At 34.7% G+C, this 8349-nt stretch overlaps 1 pseudogene; it reads right to left on the bottom strand.

Moving 5' to 3' along the window:
- On the bottom strand, positions 1–7990 carry LOC111391504 (annotated as a pseudogene).
- Between the last annotated feature and the right edge of the window lie 359 nt (positions 7991–8349).

Below are 8349 nucleotides of genomic sequence, written 5' to 3'. Positions count from 1 at the left end.
TGAAAACTAATTATAAAAGATTAAACAACAGTACTGAATGCTTTACATGCAACTTAACATCTTCCAATTGACATAACTAAATATTGGTTTTCTTGATACTGGTACGCACTTGATGACCCAACCAATAGGCCAAGATGCAGCTGAAACTCCTACACAGAATCCCCATTGACTCCAATTCAACCTCTCTGTATCCGCAAATTTCTTCAGAAATTCCACCATTACTACTTGAAGAATTATAGTTATACCAATGATCCCAAGAAACAGCTTGTTCCTGTGTATCCCTTCAAATACGTTCTTCTTCTCAAGCTTCCTCGCATTGAACTCGTTAAAAACTTGACAAAGCACGAAAGTGTTAAAAATCAATGTGTTGTTTACCTTTTCGCTCACACCAAAGATTGATTCTCCCTTGAATTGTATAGTCAAAAGAACAACTATCTGATACAGAGCTTGAGCTAATAAGTTTCTCCACATGACATTGGTGATAAGAGGCTCAGTCCGGCCCACGGGCGGCTTTCCCATAAGCTCCATGGTTGGTTTCTCTGTAGCAAGAGCTAGAGCTCCCAACGTGTCCATTATTAGATTCACCCACGTTAATAATTTTAGGCTGCCTCTTATTAGTCTTGGCCTGTTGGGCCTCCTTATATTGGGCCAAATTTGTTTCATCGGGTTATTGTGTTTTAAAAGGGTGATAAAACGTGTTTTTTGAAAAACGCCTCTTTAAGGATTGAAGATCAGCCGTACACGTGGCTGCTCCTCTGCTCTCTGATTGTGTCGATTGGTATGGATAGATACACACTGGGTCTTGGCATTATTATTTATTCTAGAGAATTCTTTCAGTCTCTTCATCTTGCTCTCTCCCCTTTTCTGAGTGAAAATTAGGGCTTGGCTACTGTAATGTGAAATCGATCTTTGTGATTGATAATGTTTATGTTCTTTGTGTAGAGAGACGATTGTTTTGAACAATCTGTGAGAGTGAAAGCAGTTTGTGTTGTTGTTTTAGGAGGCAAGAAAAACTCGAAGAATTTTTCAATTTCTTCCTACATATGTACACTGTTTTTTGTTCGATATTAGTGGATCTGGAGCTTAATTTCTTGGGAGATGCTCAACGGGTGATTAGGTTGAAAAATCGAACATCCGAGCCCTTTTAAAAGGGCAAAACATATCTGGTGTTAATTTTTCTTGATTTTCTGCATTTTATTGATTCTTGAGTTTATCGATTCTTAAAGATTTGAAGTTCAAAACATAACAGTGGTATCAGAGCGAGTGTTTCTTGATTTTTTTTTTAATTTTTGTTTCTCTCGATCTCTGATCTATTTTTTCGAAACCCTAGGTTTCTAATTTTTTTTTTCCTTCGTTAAACTTTTTTTAACTCCTTTGCGTATAAATCTGGTGTTTAAAGAAACGTTACCTTTCTTTAGATTTAACAATAAATTGGATCTATTGGTCTCTTTAAAGAAAACTGACCATCGATCTTCAAATCCGTTCTTCTCTACTGGTTTTCTAGAATTTTTACTAAGTACAACTGGGTGTTCTAATTCGTTCTGAGTTTGGTGAGTTGAGTTGACTCGCTCCGATTCCTGCTGAGTTGACTCAGAGTTTTGGAAACACATTGACATGTGCACTGTACATTGACACCTGGTTCAATTTCTGGCTTAATCTTGCTCACTCCCAAATTGAAATTCTAAGATTTCAGTGTCTGGTATAATTTTGGACCCTCTTCTCATTTAGCCAGTGTTTCTTGTTAATCTTGAAGCCTGCAATTAAGGTAGTTAATTCAGAAATTAATTGTTTGTTGTTCACTTTATCTGCTTGAATCCTTCACATTGCGTACTGCATAATTGCATGCCATTCAACGATATTTGTCATCATGTCCACTACATATAAATTAGATATAGAAACATGGAATGGCATAGGAGATTTTACTCTCTGACGCCAGAAGATGAGAGCCCTGTTACTGCAGCAAAGATGTGCTGCCACCTTTGATGGGTCGTAGGCTGTTGAAATTAGTGCATATAGGAGGAAAGAATTAGATGACATTGCATGGAGTATTATTTTTTTCCACCTATTTGACAATGTGATTAGAAAAGTAGGAGAAACTACTTCTGCAAAAGCCTCCACTTTTGCAGAAGCCAATTCTGCTAAGACCCTATGGACAAAATTAGAAACTCTTTACTTAACTAAATCCATGCCTAATAAATGTTATCTCTTAAGACAATTTTACAATTTCAGATTCGATCCTTTTTCTGGCCTAGAAAAAAATCTAGATAAATTCACTAAACTGATTCAAAATTTAGATAACTGTAATGAGGAGATTTCTAGTGACCAACAAGTAGTTGCTTTATTAAATTCTCTCAGTGAGAGATATAAAGACATTAGGAATGCTTTAGAATATGGGGGCCAAACTCTTATAGTAGATATCATAAATGCAGCCCTTAGAAATAAGGAACTTGCAATGAAAACTAAGTCAAAAGACTCTAAGTTTGGTAAAGGGCTATTTATGAAAGAAATTGAACCAGAATAAGAAACAGATCCAGTACAATTTTAATTCTACAAAGAATAGAAAATTTCATAACAACAGAAATAAAGACAAGAACAAAAACCATGTGAAACCAAATAACCAGATCAGAAAATGCTACTACTGTGGCAAAACTGGACACTTAATAAAGAATTATTTCAAGAAAATCTCAGATATGAAAGGTAAAAACAACACTGATGGATTTGCAGCTGTGGCCTGCAATAATGAACCTGATATTCAGGGGGTGGTTCTTGTGAACACCCCAAAAAGGGATTCAAAAGAATGGGTCCTAGACTCTGGTTGTACCTTTCACATGTGCCCTACTAAAGAGTAGTTTTCTGAGTTTGTTGATCTCAATAAAGGACAAATTCAGATGGACAATGACATGAGTTGTCAAATAAAGAGTATTGGGAAGGTCAAATTGATGTTAACTGACAATTATACGCTTGAATTAGAAAATGCTTGATATGTTCTTGAACTTAAAAGGAATCTTATCTCCTTGGAAGAACTGGATGAAAAATACAACATCACAATACACAAGGGTCTTCTGAGATTAACTTTAGGGGACATATGTGTTATTTCCTCTCTAAAAATAAATGGTATCTACACTGTTCTTGCTGAACCAGTAATAAGCCATTGTACCACAGCCTCAAATCATGTTTTTGAAAAATCCTTAATTTGGCATAAAAGATTGGGGTACATTTCAGAGAAAGGCTTAATCATTTTAAATAAACTTGGATGTTTTGAAAATGATAATATTGAAAAATTAGGACTTTTGTGAAAACTGCACTGTTGGAAAACAGAAAGTCTGTCTTTTAAAACTAGAATCCATAAATCAACTTCAATCTTAGATTACTTACATACTAACCTGTGGGGTCTAGCATCAGTAAATACACTTAGTGGATTTAGGTTTTATCTACTTATAGTAGATGATTTTTCAAGAAAAATATGGACTTTTCTCTTAAAACAAAAGTCGGATACTTTTCAGATTTTCAAACAATGGAAGTCTATGATTAAAACTCAAACGAACAAGAAAATCAAAGCACTAAGGACTGATAATGGATTTGAATTTTGCAGCTTTGAATTTAATTCATTTTGTAAAGAATTTGGAATTCTTAGACATAGAACTGTGATATACACACCTCAGTAAAATGGAGTTGTTGAGAGAATGAATAGGACTCTTTTGGAAAAAGTTAGATGTATGTTATAAAGTTCTGGTCTTCCAAAGTTTTTCTAGTGTGAAGCCCTAAATACTGCAACTTATCTTATAAATAGAAGTCCAACTAGTACTATTGATTTTCAAGTCCATGAAAAGTAGTGGTCTGGAAAAACACCTGATTATAACAAACTCAAAGTGTTTGGATGTACTACCTAATCTCATAAGAATGAAGGCAAACTTGAGGCTAGATCTCACAAATGTGTTTTGTTGGGATATGGGGAGGAAATAAAAGGTTATAGGCTGTGGGTTAAAGATCAAAATGGTTTTAAAGTCATAATTAGCAGAGATGTGATCTTTAATGAGAATAACATGCTTTGTTTCAAATTTGGAGACCCTAAAACTCTTGAATCTGCACCTGCTAATCAAACCATCCTGGAAACTCAAATACAGAATGATGTTAATCAAGATGATAATTTTGAGGTGGAGCTTGTTCAATCTGAAATAAGAATGTGAATGATGAATCTGAAAATGAAAATGAAACATCAGATAATACTCTTGATGATTATCAGTTAACTAGAGATAGGGAAAGGAGGACTATAATTCCCTCTACCAGGTTTAATAGTGAAGAATTTGTCACTCTATTTTCTACACTTGACTTCTTAAATTCAGAACCTACATCTTTTGATGAAGCCATTAAATGTCATGATTCTAAACTTTGGAAGGAAGTTATGAATAAGGAAATGGATTCACTTATTAAAAACAAAACTTGGATTTTGGTCAATAGATCTAAAAATCAAAAGATTATAGAGTGTAAATGGATTTTTAAGATAAAAGAAGGAGACTCAAATTTAGAAAATAAGAGGTATAAGGCCAGATTAGTGGCCAAAGGTTTCACTCAAAGGGAATGAGTGGATTATAATGAAATATTTTCCCCAGTTGCCAAATATACTACAATTAGAATTCTATTGGCTCTAACTACTCACTTTAACTGGGAATTAGAATAACTTGATGTTAAAACAACATTTCTTAATGGTGATCTTGATGAGACTATATACATGAATAAGCTTGAAGGATTTGAAGTCAAATCTAAATCAGATAAAGTTTGCTTGTTAAAGAAATCACTTCATGGGCTTAAACAAGCCCCTAGGCAATGGTATTTGAAGTTTAATTCTTTTGTGTAGACTTTAGGATTTGTGAAAAGAAATTCTGATTTGTATCTTTTCTACAAAGGTTCGGGTGGACCTGAATCTATAAATCTCATATCATATGTTGATGATATGTAGCTTGCTTGTCATGATAAAACTGAGATTGAATTTGTTAAATCGAAGTTAAAATTTGAATTCAAAATGAAAGATTTAGGACAAGCTAAAAGAATTCTTGGAATGGAGATAGATGGAGACAGGAACAATTACATATTAATGCTAAAACAAGGGTCTTATGTGAAGAAAATTCTTGAAAATTTTTCTATGTTAGAATGTAAACCTGTCACTCTTCCAATTGTTAATCACTTTAAGTTGTCCAATCAACAATCACCTAAAACAGATGATGAACTTAGGAGAATGGAAAAAATACATTATGTTAATACTGTAGGCTCCAATATGTACCTTATGGTTTGCACCAAGCCTGACCTAGCACATGGAATTAGTGTGTTAAGTAGGTTTATGGCTAATCCTGGTAAAACTCACTGGCTTGTTATAAAATGGATGTTAAGGTACTTGAAAGGATCATCTGATTTATGATTAATGTATAAGAGGAGCAATGAAGAGATAAAACTGAAAGGGTATACAGACTCAGATTTTGCTGGTGACTTAGACAAGAGAAGATCCACCTCTTCTTACATTTTCACTTTGTGTGATGGCTGTATAAGTTGGAAGTCACAGCTACAAAAATTAGTTGTCTTATCTTCTATAGAAGCTGAATACATTGCAGCTTGTGATGCTGCTAAGGAAAGTATTTGGCTAAGAGGCTTAATAAATGAAATTGGTTTTGCAAACAATTCTGTTAGTATATATACAGATAATCAAAGTGTTATACATCTTAGTAAAAATCTTGTATATCATGATCGAACTAAACATGTAGACATAAAATTTCATTTTGTATGAAATATGGTGGAAAAATATTTGATAAGGTTGGTTAAGATTCCCACAGAATTTAATCCTGCTAATTTGGGAACTAAGGTGTTGCCTCTAAATAAATTTAAGAATTGTTTGAAGATTCTAAATATCACATGATGATGTGATAAATTTAGAGCTTCAAATAAGATTTCTGTTGAAAAGGTTGAACTGTTTTTTTCTTTTTTAGGTACTTCGAGCAAATGAACTCAAGTTGATATAAATTCTAGATCCATTAGTAAAGGCCAAGAATCAGTTCAGCAAGGTGGAGATTGTTAATAATTTTGGGCTGCCTCACATTATTCTTGGCCTGTTGGGCCTCCTTATATTGGGCCAAACTTGTTTCATCGGGTTGCTGTGTTTTAAAAGAGCGATAAAACGTGTTTTTTGAAAAACGCCTCTTTAAGGACTGAATATCAGTCGTACACGTGGCTGCTCCTTTGCCCTCTGATTGTGTCGATTGGTATGGATAGATACACACTGGGTCTTGACATTATTATTCATTCTAGAGAATTCTTTCAGTCTCTTCGTCTTGCTTTCTCCCCTTTTCTAAGTGGAAATTAAGGCTTGGCTACTGTAATGTGAAATCGATCTTTGTGATTGATAATGTTTCTGTTCTTTGTGTAGAGAGGCAATTGTTTTGTACAATCTGTGAGGGTGAAAGCAGTTTGTGTTGTTCTTTTAGGAGGCAAGAAAAACTCGAAGAAAATTTCAATTTCTTCGTACATCTGTACACCGTTTTTTGTTCGATATTAGTGGATCTGGAGTTTAATCTCTTAGGAGATGCGCAACGGGTGATTAGGTTGAAAACCGAACATCCGGGCCCTTTTAAATGGGCAAAACATATCTGGTGTTAGTTTTTCTTGAGTTTCTGCATTTTATTGATTCTTGAGTTTATCGATTCTTAAAGATTTGAAGTTCAAAACGTAACAACCCATAATAACTGGACTGCTGTTAATGGCACCTCAACAGCTGAAACTGCTGCTACAAAGTTGATTGTAAGTGCTGTTACATTTACTGTGAGTTGAAATTGGATGAATTTCTGTATGTTGTTGTAAACACATCTTCCCCATCTCAAAATGGTGGCAAGGGAAGCAAAATTGTCATCCAAAATGATGATATCTAAACTCTCTTTGGCCACTTCAGTGCCTTGAATTCCCATCGAAAGGCCTATGTCAACTTCCTTTAATGCGGATGCATCATTTGTGCCATCATCAGTAACTGCCACAACGTGTCCTTTCTTTTTCAGACATTGGACCATTAGAAGTTTGTCAAAAGGAGATGATCTTGCCATCATATAGGTTTTATCGACTTTTTCCATTCTTTACTCTTCTGTATAGTTACGAAATTCAAATCCTTCAACCACTAATCCATCACGCATTTCAGCCCGAGTATTCCACATATGGTGGCTATTGCTTTTGCAGTGAAAATATTATCACCAGCGATCATTTTGACATTTACACCTGCATATTGATAGTCTTCCACATCTTTCTTCACACATGGTCGACATGGATCTCTCAGGTCGACAAGGCCCAATATTGTCCATCCATTATCTTGAATTTTTGGTTGTCTACTCAGAATGACATGCTCGACCTCTAAAACTTACTTATATGCAAATGCAATGCATTGAAGACTACTTGCAGCCATACCTTGTATTATTTGATCAAATTTCATCATTTTGAAATCATTGAGATGATTCACATTTCCTTCCAAATCACAGTAATAACAGAACATTGCTAGGATCATTTCGGCAGCTCATTTCCAATGTGTGTGAATCGTGTCATCTTCATTCTTCTTCATCAAAATGCCATTTCTCTTTTTCTTTGAATTGAATGCTTCCACGTGCACAATGCTATAATGTCGCTTGACCTTCTCCAAATCCATACTCAATTCAAGCACAGCCCATGAAAGAATGACATTTTCAGTGGGACTACCATAGAATTCAATCCGTGAAGCAGTCGACACATAAACACTACATGTCATGTTGAGACCAATGCCTTGATGCAGCAATTCAAGAACATCGGTCAGAATTGATAGATAGCTTTTCCCTTCGACACATTCTTTCCCCAACCAAAACTTAGTTGTCTTCATCTGATTTAAAGTAAGAGTACCTGTTTTGTCAGTACATATGGTAGTAGCCGATCCCATAGTCTCACATGCAAAGAGCCTTCTCACCATAGCTTGGTCAGACATCATCATTTTCATTGTTGGCTTGCTTTTAATAATGTGCATGCACACAAGATGGTTGCTGCATGACATGGTACTTACGCGGTTACCATGCACACAAGTTTGTATTTTGAAACTTTATATAGCAAATCGATTCTTCCCTCTCCCGTAATATAAAAGAATTAGGATTTTGTTACTTATACATAAAATGGTATTTAAGCGGTCATCGAAAATAATGTAAAGGAAAAAATTAAACGAAAAAGTTGAATGTTTTTTAATTGGTAAATAATAAAGTGCCATATGGTATTATATAATTTAGGGGGTGTTCGGTGGGAATTTTAAGTCAATTAAAATCAATTTTTTATATCGTTATTTCACTATTACAACCGTCATTTTGA

The sequence above is a fragment of the Olea europaea genome, unplaced genomic scaffold, assembly GCF_002742605.1.
Source record: "Olea europaea var. sylvestris unplaced genomic scaffold, O_europaea_v1 scaffold797, whole genome shotgun sequence".
Taxonomy (NCBI): domain Eukaryota; kingdom Viridiplantae; phylum Streptophyta; class Magnoliopsida; order Lamiales; family Oleaceae; genus Olea; species Olea europaea.
The sequence above is the reverse complement of the archived record's forward strand: the minus strand, read 5'-3'. Positions and strand labels throughout refer to the sequence as shown.